The sequence below is a fragment of the Fundulus heteroclitus genome, chromosome 24 (genome assembly GCF_011125445.2).
Source record: "Fundulus heteroclitus isolate FHET01 chromosome 24, MU-UCD_Fhet_4.1, whole genome shotgun sequence".
In the NCBI taxonomy this organism is placed as follows: Eukaryota; Metazoa; Chordata; class Actinopteri; order Cyprinodontiformes; family Fundulidae; genus Fundulus; species Fundulus heteroclitus.
This window is the reverse complement of record NC_046384.1, coordinates 21,726,276-21,740,624: the sequence shown is the minus strand read 5'-3', so window position 1 is coordinate 21,740,624 and position 14,349 is coordinate 21,726,276. Positions and strand designations below refer to the sequence as shown.

Below are 14,349 nucleotides of genomic sequence, written 5' to 3'. Positions count from 1 at the left end.
TATTCCATTGCTTTAGGTTTGGTTAAAATTTATGACGAGGTACTTGGTATTAAAAAGGTCGCCATACAAGCTGCTTTATCTTAGTAAGTCAAAGCACCTGGCTCTTAAAGAGAAAACAAATCTGAGTTCAACAATCAGCTTGATTTCTTGGTTGCAAGAAGAAATTTTACCACTTGTGTTATAAATATTGAAGGCCATGAGTATTGGATTCCTTTTTATGGGTCCCCTCAATACTTGGAAAATGGACATTCACCAAATACTGAGGCGCTGTGGCTTAGTTGGTCAAAGTGCCTGTCTAGTAAACAGGAGATCCTGGGTTCAAATCCCAGCAGTGCCTTTGGAGCATCCTTCATATTTAATGTAGACAGTGAGCCAAACTTCTTACCAAAAGGGTTTGTGAGCTATGGTGTTTTTAGCCTTAATTGAACTCCTGTCGTATAGGAGTCGAAAATTGGGGCAGACAAGAATCTCTTCTAAAAAATCCATTATCATAGTCAACTCAGACAAAACTCCAAACCAGGGCTCCATCCAAGTACCTCTATTGGGTAAGCACTCTTTAGCCAAAGCGGAAGTGCGCCAGCGGTCGCCATGATAGGTGCTGTCCCAATAATGCAGTCAGCAAAGAAGGAGGTAGGAAAAGGAGCCTGTAATCTTCCTCTCACAGCTAGTTTTGCTTTGGAACCCTGCGACATCAATTACCAGCGCTAAGAAGCCTTAAAGTATTGCACAATCTATGCGCGACATGACGTATTAGCAAAGCCCCTTCACGGAATGTCCAGAGAGAAGATATGGCGTACTTTGTAGTTCATTTTCGCAAGAATGTAGTCCTGGATTTTACTCGCATCATACTGTACATATACGTTTCCATCAGGTCATGACATGATGGTCATTGTGGAGACAATGAGTTTTAAACACAATGATTATGAAGCAGTGCGGATCAGTTTCTAAGATTTCTGCAGCGTACGAGCTAACGCTAATGCTAACCTGAGCATAATTACTCCCTTTTCTGGTGAATGATGAACATAATTAGGCAAATTAATACCTGAACATCATTCAAATATCTGATAAGACTTTGGTAGAAAATTTGTACTTTCAACCTTGCGCAAGTTTCAGAAAAACGTGGTTTTCCTTATCAAAGCTTATTCCATTGCTTTAGGTTTGGTTAAAATTTATGACGAGGTACTTGGTATTAAAAAGGTCGCCATACAAGCTGCTTTATCTTAGTAAGTCAAAGCACCTGGCTCTTAAAGAGAAAACAAATCTGAGTTCAACAATCAGCTTGATTTCTTGGTTGCAAGAAGAAATTTTACCACTTGTGTTATAAATATTGAAGGCCATGAGTATTGGATTCCTTTTTATGGGTCCCCTCAATACTTGGAAAATGGACATTCACCAAATACTGAGGCGCTGTGGCTTAGTTGGTCAAAGTGCCTGTCTAGTAAACAGGAGATCCTGGGTTCAAATCCCAGCAGTGCCTTTGGAGCATCCTTCATATTTAATGTAGACAGTGAGCCAAACTTCTTACCAAAAGGGTTTGTGAGCTATGGTGTTTTTAGCCTTAATTGAACTCCTGTCGTATAGGAGTCGAAAATTGGGGCAGACAAGAATCTCTTCTAAAAAATCCATTATCATAGTCAACTCAGACAAAACTCCAAACCAGGGCTCCATCCAAGTACCTCTATTGGGTAAGCACTCTTTAGCCAAAGCGGAAGTGCGCCAGCGGTCGCCATGATAGGTGCTGTCCCAATAATGCAGTCAGCAAAGAAGGAGGTAGGAAAAGGAGCCTGTAATCTTCCTCTCACAGCTAGTTTTGCTTTGGAACCCTGCGACATCAATTACCAGCGCTAAGAAGCCTTAAAGTATTGCACAATCTATGCGCGACATGACGTATTAGCAAAGCCCCTTCACGGAATGTCCAGAGAGAAGATATGGCGTACTTTGTAGTTCATTTTCGCAAGAATGTAGTCCTGGATTTTACTCGCATCATACTGTACATATACGTTTCCATCAGGTCATGACATGATGGTCATTGTGGAGACAATGAGTTTTAAACACAATGATTATGAAGCAGTGCGGATCAGTTTCTAAGATTTCTGCAGCGTACGAGCTAACGCTAATGCTAACCTGAGCATAATTACTCCCTTTTCTGGTGAATGATGAACATAATTAGGCAAATTAATACCTGAACATCATTCAAATATCTGATAAGACTTTGGTAGAAAATTTGTACTTTCAACCTTGCGCAAGTTTCAGAAAAAACGTGGTTTTCCTTATCAAAGCTTATTCCATTGCTTTAGGTTTGGTTAAAATTTATGACGAGGTACTTGGTATTAAAAAGGTCGCCATACAAGCTGCTTTATCTTAGTAAGTCAAAGCACCTGGCTCTTAAAGAGAAAACAAATCTGAGTTCAACAATCAGCTTGATTTCTTGGTTGCAAGAAGAAATTTTACCACTTGTGTTGTAAATATTGAAGGCCATGAGTAATGGATTCCTTTTTATGGGTCCCCTCAATACTTGGAAAATGGACATTCACCAAATACTGAGGCGCTGTGGCTTAGTTGGTCAAAGTGCCTGTCTAGTAAACAGGAGATCCTGGGTTCAAATCCCAGCAGTGCCTTTGGAGCATCCTTCATATTTAATGTAGACAGTGAGCCAAACTTCTTACCAAAAGGGTTTGTGAGCTATGGTGTTTTTAGCCTTAATTGAACTCCTGTCGTATAGGAGTCGAAAATTGGGGCAGACAAGAATCTCTTCTAAAAAATCCATTATCATAGTCAACTCAGACAAAACTCCAAACCAGGGCTCCATCCAAGTACCTCTATTGGGTAAGCACTCTTTAGCCAAAGCGGAAGTGCGCCAGCGGTCGCCATGATAGGTGCTGTCCCAATAATGCAGTCAGCAAAGAAGGAGGTAGGAAAAGGAGCCTGTAATCTTCCTCTCACAGCTAGTTTTGCTTTGGAACCCTGCAACATCAATTACCAGCGCTAAGAAGCCTTAAAGTATTGCACAATCTATGCGCGACATGACGTATTAGCAAAGCCCCTTCACGGAATGTCCAGAGAGAAGATATGGCGTACTTTGTAGTTCATTTTCAGCAAGAATGTAGTCCTGGATTTTACTCGCATCATACTGTACATATACGTTTCCATCAGGTCATGACATGATGGTCATTGTGGAGACAATGAGTTTTAAACACAATGATTATGAAGCAGTGCGATCAGTTTCTAAGATTTCTGCAGCGTACGAGCTAACGCTAATGCTAACCTGAGCATAATTACTCCCTTTTCTGGTGAATGATGAACATAATTAGGCAAATTAATACCTGAACATCATTCAAATATCTGATAAGACTTTGGTAGAAAATTTGTACTTTCAACCTTGCGCAAGTTTCAGAAAAAACGTGGTTTTCCTTATCAAAGCTTATTCCATTGCTTTAGGTTTGGTTAAAATTTATGACGAGGTACTTGGTATTAAAAAGGTCGCCATACAAGCTGCTTTATCTTAGTAAGTCAAAGCACCTGGCTCTTAAAGAGAAAACAAATCTGAGTTCAACAATCAGCTTGATTTCTTGGTTGCAAGAAGAAATTTTACCACTTGTGTTGTAAATATTGAAGGCCATGAGTATTGGATTCCTTTTTATGGGTCCCCTCAATACTTGGAAAATGGACATTCACCAAATACTGAGGCGCTGTGGCTTAGTTGGTCAAAGTGCCTGTCTTGTAAACAGGAGATCCTGGGTTCAAATCCCAGCAGTGCCTTTGGAGCATCCTTCATATTTAATGTAGACAGTGAGCCAAACTTCTTACCAAAAGGGTTTGTGAGCTATGGTGTTTTTAGCCTTAATTGAACTCCTGTCGTATAGGAGTCGAAAATTGGGGCAGACAAGAATCTGTTCTAAAAAATCCATTATCATAGTCAACTCAGACAAAACTCCAAACCAGGGCTCCATCCAAGTACCTCTATTGGGTAAGCACTCTTTAGCCAAAGCGGAAGTGCGCCAGCGGTCGCCATGATAGGTGCTGTCCCAATAATGCAGTCAGCAAAGAAGGAGGTAGGAAAAGGAGCCTGTAATCTTCCTCTCACAGCTAGTTTTGCTTTGGAACCCTGCAACATCAATTACCAGCGCTAAGAAGCCTTAAAGTATTGCACAATCTATGCGCGACATGACGTATTAGCAAAGCCCCTTCACGGAATGTCCAGAGAGAAGATATGGCGTACTTTGTAGTTCATTTTCGCAAGAATGTAGTCCTGGATTTTACTCGCATCATACTGTACATATACGTTTCCATCAGGTCATGACATGATGGTCATTGTGGAGACAATGAGTTTTAAACACAATGATTATGAAGCAGTGCGGATCAGTTTCTAAGATTTCTGCAGCGTACGAGCTAACGCTAATGCTAACCTGAGCATAATTACTCCCTTTTCTGGTGAATGATGAACATAATTAGGCAAATTAATACCTGAACATCATTCAAATATCTGATAAGACTTTGGTAGAAAATTTGTACTTTCAACCTTGCGCAAGTTTCAGAAAAAACGTGGTTTTCCTTATCAAAGCTTATTCCATTGCTTTAGGTTTGGTTAAAATTTATGACGAGGTACTTGGTATTAAAAAGGTCGCCATACAAGCTGCTTTATCTTAGTAAGTCAAAGCACCTGGCTCTTAAAGAGAAAACAAATCTGAGTTCAACAATCAGCTTGATTTCTTGGTTGCAAGAAGAAATTTTACCACTTGTGTTGTAAATATTGAAGGCCATGAGTATTGGATTCCTTTTTATGGGTCCCCTCAATACTTGGAAAATGGACATTCACCAAATACTGAGGCGCTGTGGCTTAGTTGGTCAAAGTGCCTGTCTAGTAAACAGGAGATCCTGGGTTCAAATCCCAGCAGTGCCTTTGGAGCATCCTTCATATTTAATGTAGACAGTGAGCCAAACTTCTTACCAAAAGGGTTTGTGAGCTATGGTGTTTTTAGCCTTAATTGAACTCCTGTCGTATAGGAGTCGAAAATTGGGGCAGACAAGAATCTCTTCTAAAAAATCCATTATCATAGTCAACTCAGACAAAACTCCAAACCAGGGCTCCATCCAAGTACCTCTATTGGGTAAGCACTCTTTAGCCAAAGCGGAAGTGCGCCAGCGGTCGCCATGATAGGTGCTGTCCCAATAATGCAGTCAGCAAAGAAGGAGGTAGGAAAAGGAGCCTGTAATCTTCCTCTCACAGCTAGTTTTGCTTTGGAACCCTGCAACATCAATTACCAGCGCTAAGAAGCCTTAAAGTATTGCACAATCTATTGCGCGACATGACGTATTAGCAAAGCCCCTTCACGGAATGTCCAGAGAGAAGATATGGCGTACTTTGTAGTTCATTTTCGCAAGAATGTAGTCCTGGATTTTACTCGCATCATACTGTACATATACAGTTTCCATCAGGTCATGACATGATGGTCATTGTGGAGACAATGAGTTTTAAACACAATGATTATGAAGCAGTGCGGATCAGTTTCTAAGATTTCTGCAGCGTACGAGCTAACGCTAATGCTAACCTGAGCATAATTACTCCCTTTTCTGGTGAATGATGAACATAATTAGGCAAATTAGTACCTGAACGTCATTGAAATATCTGATAAGACTTTGGTAGAAAATTTGTACTTTCAACCTTGCACAAGTTTCAGGAAAACCGTGGTTTTCCTTTTCAAAGCTTATTCCATTGCTTTAGGTTTGTTTAAAATTCATGACGAGGTACTTGGTATTACAAAGGTCGCCATACAAGCTGCTTTATCTTAGTAAGTCAAAGCACCTGGCTCTTAAAGAGAAAACAAATCTGAGTTCAACAATCAGCTTGATTTCTTGGTTGCAAGAAGAAATTTTACCACTTGTGTTGTAAATATTGAAGGCCATGAGTATTGGATTCCTTTTTATGGGTCCCCTCAATACTTGGAAAATGGACATTCACCAAATACTGAGGCGCTGTGGCTTAGTTGGTCAAAGTGCCTGTCTTGTAAACAGGAGATCCTGGGTTCAAATCCCAGCAGTGCCTTTGGAGCATCCTTCATATTTAATGTAGACAGTGAGCCAAACTTCTTACCTAAAGGGTTTGTGAGCTATGGTGTTTTTAGCCTTAATTGAACTCCTGTCATATAGCAGTCGAAAATTGTAGCAGACAAGAATCTCTTCTCAAAAATCCATTATTATGGTCAACTCAGACAAAACTCCAAACCAAGGGTCCATCCAAGTACCTCTATTGGGTAAGCACTCTTTAGCCAAAGCGGAAGTGCGCCAGCGATCGCCATGATAGGTGCTGTCCCAATAATGCAGTCAGCAAAGAAGGAGGTAGGAAAAGGAGCCTGTAATCTTCCTCTCACAGATAGTTTTGCTTTGGAACCCTGCGACATCAATTACCAGCGCTAAGAAGCCTTAAAGTATTGCACAATCTTTGCCCGACATGACGTATAAGCAAAGCCCCTTCACGGAATGTCCAGAGAGAAGATATGGCGTACTTTGTAGTTCATTTTCGCAAGAATGTAGTCCTGGATTTTACTCGCATCATACTGTACATATACATTTCCATCAGGTCATGACATGATGGTCATTGTGGAGACAAAGTGTTTTAAACACAATGATTATGAAGCAGTGCGGATCAGTTTATAAGATTTCTGCAGCATACGAGCTAAAGCTTATGCTAACCTGAGCATAATTACTCCCTTTTCTGGTGAATGATGAACATTATTAGGCAAATTAGTACCTGAACGTCATTGAAATATCTGATAAGACTTTGGTAGAAAATTTGTACTTTAACTTTGCACAAGTTTCAGGAAAACCGTGGTTTTCCTTTTCAAAGCTTATTCCATTGCTTTAGGTTTGTTTAAAATTCATGACGAGGTACTTGGTATTACAAAGGTCGCCATACAAGCTGCTTTATCTTAGTAAGTCAAAGCACCTGGCTCTTAAAGAGAAAACAAATCTGAGTTCAACAATCAGCTTGATTTCTTGGTTGCAAGAAGAAATTTTACCACTTGTGTTGTAAATATTGAAGGCCATGAGTAATGGATTCCTTTTTATGGGTCCCCTCAATACTTGGAAAATGGACACTAACCAAATACTGAGGCGCTGTGGCTTAGTTGGTCAAAGTGCCTGTCTAGTAAACAGGAGATCCTGGGTTCAAATCCCAGCAGTGCCTTTGGAGCGTCCTTCATATTTAATGTAGACAGTGAGCCAAACTTCTTACCAGAAGGGTTTGTGAGCTATGGTGTTTTTAGCCTTAATTGAACTCCTGTCATAAAGCACTCCAAAATTTTGGCAGACAAGAATCTCTTCTCAAAAATCCATCATTGTTATAAGAATTATTATTCTGAAGTCACTATGGCCTCACACCACTCGGACAGAGGAGGCCTGGAGACCTGATGTCTGTGTATAAGATCCACTGTTTTCTGATTGCAAGGCCAAATGCTGCAGCTGCTGAGGGATACTGATTGTTTACGATAGACTGTCTTTGTTTTGTCTCATGGGAAGGCCACGGTGCAGTATTAGGGGAAGCCCGAAAAGCGAGGCAGACAGAGACAGGGCAGACAGAGACTGCAGCGGAACCGTGGGGTGCGATTACTTTCCATCTATGTGAATCTCTGCTCTGTTTCTCAATAAAAGTGCTGGAACGTTATACCACCGTCTCGTCAATTAGTAAAGATGGGAACTCAGTTACTACTGTTTAATATTCCACCCAAAACTCCCACAACAATTTGGCGTCACGAACAGGATCTCCGACCGACGAGCGAGGGAGTCCGGGGACAGGAGCTGCTTTGGCCGGCCCGGAGAGGTTATCCGGCCTCTGGTACCCCGAATGGATTTTCAAGGGATGTGGAGGAGCTCCTGGTCTCGGAGCGTCTCTGGGCGTCGGCGCGAAGATCCGAACCTTTCTTTCATGAGACGGTAAGGGGATTATTTTCCAGCTCTTTTAAAAACAAACGCAATTGGTCAAAAAATGCTTGCAAGCTTTTAAATTTTAAACCCCATTTTAAAGTATACCTCAAGAATTTTTTTAATTTAAAACTGTAAACCTAAAAGGTAGAAAAGGAAAAGCCGGTAGAAATAATGAATTATATTTAATCCTTAAGGCAAATAAAACAGGGTTCGCAAGACCGAACGGTGACTAAGGTTTAAACATTAAACTAAAATTCAAAATTTAATTAGAATACGTTTTCAGCTGAAATACGGACTTTCCCACAAGGGGGAAGGAGGGGCAGAGTGATTTTCACCTGGAGAACAGGTGACCGGCTGAGCAGTTTGCAGCTGGTCCATTAAAGTCCTCTTGTCTTGGGTTTGTGCAAGAGGCTGTCCACTTCTGTTGTGGATGAAAGCGGCAGGGATGCTTAAGTCCTTGACTGTTGCGAAGACGTTTGCAGCTTTGATAAGTGGGGACCCCGACCATTATACCAAAAAGCCGACCATCGGATGTGAGGCCTTTCATTTAGTTGGTCGATCGTGCTAAGGACGTAAAAAATAATAATAAAAAAACAAAAAAAGGATAAAATAAATAAAAACAAACAAAAAAAAAGTCTGGAAGCAGAAGAGTCAGTGTAATGGGTCAAAGGCAGAGTTTTTCAGGGTCCAGCCTTGCCCCAGGGTGAGACGTTCGATTTCATGATGAAAAACGTAGGGGCCCAGACGCATGGCATGCATAAATGATTTGAAATGATTTGATTAAACATGCAGATTTCTCACATAGGGATTATTATTATTACTATTATTTTATTTTATTGCAGTACTGCTACTAAATAATAAACATAAAATTAAGAGAAAAAAAGAAAAGCGATAAAAACAAGGAAACGGAAACGAAACTAAAAAGGCGTTGCACCGGGGAAGCGTTTACGTGGGGACCGATTAGGCACTTCCGTTGTGGATAAAATGGGTCTAAACTGCTAATAGCGACGTATAACTTTCAAAAATGGGTAAGCGTCCAAGTGTCTGCGAGACACAGAGTTGTATCCTTGCGGGACTGAAGCGTAAAACCGCGTGTGGACGAAGCATCGGGGGGTCGTAACCAGCGCACGCTCTCCACCTTTTAAACTAAGCGGGAACTTAACGCGTTGAAAACATCTTTCGGCGTTGACGTTTAAAAAATTATGAAAAACATAGAACTATTTAAGATGGTGAAAAAGCAGGCCTGCACGTGTTTGTCTGTCTGAATGTCATCGTTTGTATGTAACCGTACGTATGTATGTATCTATGTAACTAAATGTTCGTCTGTGTGAATTAATTCGGGGGTAAAAGTAATGTTCATGGTTTCAGAATGTTCATTTGTTTTGGGAGAACTGCAGCTCCGTAATTCAAATGACATTTTAAGCATGGACTATGTTAACAATAGAGGTACAGTAAAAGAGAGATTTAAATAACAAAGTTTGTTTTTAACATTAAATATCAGGACCAAATTAAATTGATACACGGAGAGATTAACATGGCTTGAACGGAAATATTTCAGCTTTGTTAGAAATTGGAAATAAGCGTTACATAAGCTTGTTAAGTTTACTGTTTTACAAATTTAGGCTGAGATCCTATCACTTGATTTTTAGCCCTAAAGTAATTTAAAATTACTGAGATCTCATTGCTTATAATAATAATGATTCATCACAAACCAGTCCAGTTGAAAGAAGTTTAGATATACAAGATTTTTGATTTAAATAGATGAGGGAAAACTGTGCTTTGAACAAACTGTATGGAACTAAATATGGTTGCTTTTCTAAGGTTTTTCTATTCATTTATTTTATTTATTTTTTACTTGGAATTTGAATGCAACTAATGAGAAATTTTGAGAAGCGTCAAAATATCAGAAGGCCACGTTACACGCGTCATCAGTTACGAAATCATCTGATGTTATTAGTTATGCTGAGCTGAGGCGATCCTCAGAGGGACAGTATAACCTGAGAAGGACAATAGATATGATAAACAAATCTGACCATGATTTAAACATCTGAATATTATGGCAAGGCTGGGTCTGTGTGTTCTGGCCTGGGGGCACGAAAACTATGTCAGAGGGGAAAAAATAAATAAAGCCAGCTTCTGTAGGGGTTAAATTCTAATTCTAATCTTGGTTTGTTTTGGGTAGCCTTCTCAATGTGCTGAATTATGGGGAAAACTCTTATCATTTATAGAGAAACACTAGAAGCTCAAAAACTAAAAGGGAACAATCATTGCTTTAAAGTTTCACCCTTGACCAATTAAGATTGAAAAGGTATATATGAATAAAAGTATTACTAACAGCAAATACACATGGTCAAAGGACCAGAAGGATATCAAAAAGGTTTGTAATAAGTCAAAAACCTATGTCATATTGGAAAAGACATAATTGTGCTCCTTGGAAAACAATTTTGTTTTATTTTTTTTTTTTGGTTCATTTCTTTCGTTTTTTTGTTTTCTTTCTTTTGGAGGTGTTTTGAACAGAGTTTCAAAGGAAAGGGGAAGAATAGAAACCTTCCCAGGATCAGAGAAAAAAAAGGGAAAACATCACTTTAAAGGGACACTAAGGGGACCAGGGTTTTAACTGCATGCTATTAACACTCTTGTTATTCTCTGAGTTATTGCTTTCAGATTAAAGGAGTTATAATCAGATTTGGACACTAAATTATACTTGGTTTTAACCAAGTTATGCCAGATCTTCCAGCAGGAAAGGTGGTGTCTTAAAGATGTTTGTTGCTTTCTGCTATTAACAGCTCTATCTTTCTGCTTCTTTTTCTTTGCAAAGAAACCTGGTCAATATGATGGGATTGTGCTAACATAGAGATTTAGTCTCATTTTAGACATTCTCAGATGCGAGAGAATGCAGAAACAGTGCGACAGTGACATGGGGGCTGATCCTTGGGACAAGGACTAAAGGTGATGTCATTGACTTCAGCCTGATCCAGTTTTGAGTTTTATTTTGTCAGAAACAAAGTTTGATTTATTTTTTTCTATCCTTTTGTTTCTTTTATGTTTGTCATGTTAGAGGGAACACTGTAGTTAAAATGTTTGTGACTGCTTTGCTGTAATTTCTTTTCAACCTATGGAGCGTTTTCTTTGGCAAAAAATGCTGGCAGAATTCATTCTGTTTGCAGGCGTGAGGACTGGAGGATGGACTCTTGATGAGAAGGAGAATGTTGGGCTGCTGAATTTAGACATTGGACTGGAAAATGGACATTGAAGGACTATGACTGAGGCATCGGACAACCTTCGACAACAAACACAGATGAGTTCTGCAGACACGACTTCATGCATTTCACTTCAGATTTTGTTGTACACAATTAAAACAAAACACACATTATGAAACACATTAAGATTATGTAAAGGTGAAAACGTTTAAAGAAGCACCTTGATGGAATCATAGAGCAACTTAATAAATTAAGTGGGTATTATATCAACAGTTAAATAAATAAATGAATTAATTAGTTTTCACTATATAAGCAGAGTAATGTGAACTTTTAAATAGCATTTCATTTAATGAACATCTTAGTGTAAGCTGATTTCTGTTACTCTGGCAGGCATCAATAAAACGCAAAGAAAAGGTTACTGGCTAAAATGGGTAATGTTGCAATAAAATTTGCATAATGACACATCCTACTAACATGGGTAAATTTAGGATTAAAGCATCAGGGTAAAATGGTTACAATATTTATGGAGATTTAATTTCATTCAACTAGAACACAAATATCTCAATAGTCTTATTAACCAGTTAAACATCCTAAGGGAAAAAACACATAACACTGAGTTTAGCAAACCTTTAACCTGACAGCTTTTAGATCAGGATAATTTAATGGTTATCGTCTTACATACAGAAAATAAGTAAGATTAATTTAATTAGATTAGATTATGGGGACATTTTGGATCTGGTCAGGATTGCTGGGGGCTGTGATGATAAAAGGGTAACAGCTTGAAGGTGATATCAATGAATGAAGGTTTTCTCTGAGGAACATTAAAGCAGCAAAGACACCCCACATTGGAACTCCTGTTTTGAACGGGACATAAGGTGAGATCCTTACAATGAGAGACGTTCCACACAGGGGGGTGTGGAGACCCCTGGGGCATGGCACCCAGGACGAGCTGCTGTGGACTTGACACCAGGAACCAGAGGGACGACAAGGTGGTCCCACATGTCATCTGACACCTTACACTGACTGTAAAGGGTTCTGGGTTTTCAGGGTTGCTGAAAACAGAAAGCTTCGGAGAACCTTAACCCTTCCTGACCAGGCACTCAGAATACATAGATCATAGATCAGATTGCGGAGGCCTAGACAAATAGGAACGCAGAGACGCGTTCACCCAAGAACTTCTTAATAAAAGTCCTTAATCCTCAGTTTAAGAAAATAAATAATCACATGTATGGTTTACTTTATTGTAGGATTAATTTGGGAACTAATTCTGATTTGCTTAAGTAGCTTTAGTTGTTCTACAATGTTAGAGCGTTTTCAAAAGCTCCTGTTCTCTCTCATTGCTTTGTTTGTAGAACCATGGCGTCCTTGAACAGTAACAGCATGGTGTAAATATTTTGTCTTTTCGGTGCAGAACAGCACCTCGCTTTCTTTAAAAAAAAAAAAAAAAAAAAGAGGGAGAGAGGGAAAAGGCTTTCACATGGAAAGGCTTTCTTTTTCTCAGTTGGGTTTTTAAAATAATTAGGAAATGACATGAAACAAATATGTTGATGAAATTATGTTGCAGAGAACTTCAACTGTCAGACAACAACAGTTAAGACACACATTGAAAGCATTCTGTTAAGAATTATTATGAATTTACTGCAGATACATTTGAACTTAAAGATTACTATTTTAACTAATAATTGAATTGCAGAATTCTGAGAGCTAAATAATTGTGGACAGAAATATCTTGAATGTGAAAGTGCTTGGAGGATGTTTTAATAAATGACACATGAAAAGGTTTTTTTTTTTGATAAGAACACTAATTACACCTTGTTTCTGTTCTCCAGTGGAAACAAGGACTCGTGTCTGCAGACCATCTTCACAAAGTGTTTTATTAGAAAGAAATGCAAAATAAAATGCTCAGTGCCCATCCAGAACTGAACGCTTATTACCATCCAGCTCAATCATCCAGCCTGAGAGGAGGGACCAGAAGAGGACTGGGGATGAAGAAGCCAGAGAACTCTGATTCCTTATTCTTCAACGAGAGGAGTTGCCTGAAGAGGACCCTAAGCGCGATTAGATTATTTTCTGCCTTGTGCCTGAATGGCCTGAAGGCTTTCTTAACTTTGCGTTCTTGACGTTTAGGACTCTTCTCATATATTGTGTTGCTGTTTGTTTAACTGCTCTGTTCCACTGACTCACATGTTTGATTTTTTGTGTTATGAGATCTACACTTTAATGTTACATCATGTTGATCAATATGGTTTTATGGGGTAAAAAATGGAAACTGTTTGCTTCAGACACACAAGGATCTATGGTTTATGCACCTTTTGATTTGATATAGGAAGAACCAGGATCGGATTGACTCTAAAGATCCTTTTAATATTAGCTGGTAATGTTAACACTTAGATTCAATACAGGGTTTTCAGGCTCAGATTGGCCGAGAGCAGATCTCCCTGGGAGGGGGCCTTGCAGTTTTTACTGCCCCCTAGGGGTAGCGTTTTCTGGAGGTTCCCCTGCACGCACTGAACCTCTCCTGCCTTTGCTCCTGGTGTTGTAAGTTTGGAGTGGTGGATTATTGTCCATCGTAGGGGTGAGTGGAGAAAGGAGTAGGAGGGTATTCAGGGTGGGTGAAGAGTAGACGGATTCGACCTTGGTTAATGAACAGGGTTTAGCTTACCATAGTCTAATGTAATTTTAAAATAATGTGCGCATAGGTACCTAAAACAGGCCTTACCTAATTAGATGAATCCTAAATTGTGGACAAAAGCTAAATCTTTGATCTTGTGTGTTAAAGCTCTATGAAGCATTCATGTTGATCTGTACTAAAAGTTCCAGCACTACCCGGTTCCAACACGGGAACCCTTTGGGTCCCACTTTACGAGTTTACAGAAATGGTTCCTCTGTGCTTTGTTCACATTTTCAAGTGATGGGTCATCTTGTTTTGACTTGATGCTGACGACGCCATCATCAAAAAAAAAAAAAAAAAAAAAAAAGAGAGGAATGTTATAAGAATTATTATTCTGAAGTCACTATGGCCTCACACCACTCGGACAGAGGAGGCCTGGAGACCTGATGTCTGTGTATAAGATCCACTGTTTTCTGATTGCAAGGCCAAATGCTGCAGCTGCTGAGGGATACTGATTGTTTACGATAGACTGTCTTTGTTTTGTCTCATGGGAAGGCCACGGTGCAGTATTAGGGGAAGCCCGAAAAGCGAGGCAGACAGAGACAGGGCAGACAGAGA

At 39.6% G+C, this 14,349-nt stretch overlaps 7 non-coding genes across 7 annotated transcripts; all 7 read left to right on the top strand.

The window, feature by feature from the left end:
- Positions 1-263: 263 nt before the first annotated feature.
- trnat-agu lies at positions 264-337 on the top strand. The gene has a single exon. It is a non-coding gene; the product is annotated as a tRNA-Thr (tRNA).
- A 1,066-nt stretch (positions 338-1,403) lies between these two features.
- trnat-agu lies at positions 1,404-1,477 on the top strand. Its single transcript has one exon. It is a non-coding gene; the product is annotated as a tRNA-Thr (tRNA).
- Positions 1,478-2,544: 1,067 nt separating this feature from the next.
- Positions 2,545-2,618, top strand: trnat-agu. Its single transcript has one exon. It is a non-coding gene; the product is annotated as a tRNA-Thr (tRNA).
- Positions 2,619-3,685: 1,067 nt separating this feature from the next.
- Positions 3,686-3,759, top strand: trnat-ugu. The gene has a single exon. It is a non-coding gene; the product is annotated as a tRNA-Thr (tRNA).
- A 1,067-nt stretch (positions 3,760-4,826) lies between these two features.
- Positions 4,827-4,900, top strand: trnat-agu. The gene has a single exon. It is a non-coding gene; the product is annotated as a tRNA-Thr (tRNA).
- A 1,069-nt stretch (positions 4,901-5,969) lies between these two features.
- trnat-ugu lies at positions 5,970-6,043 on the top strand. The gene has a single exon. It is a non-coding gene; the product is annotated as a tRNA-Thr (tRNA).
- A 1,066-nt stretch (positions 6,044-7,109) lies between these two features.
- trnat-agu lies at positions 7,110-7,183 on the top strand. The gene has a single exon. It is a non-coding gene; the product is annotated as a tRNA-Thr (tRNA).
- The last annotated feature ends 7,166 nt before the right edge of the window (positions 7,184-14,349 follow it).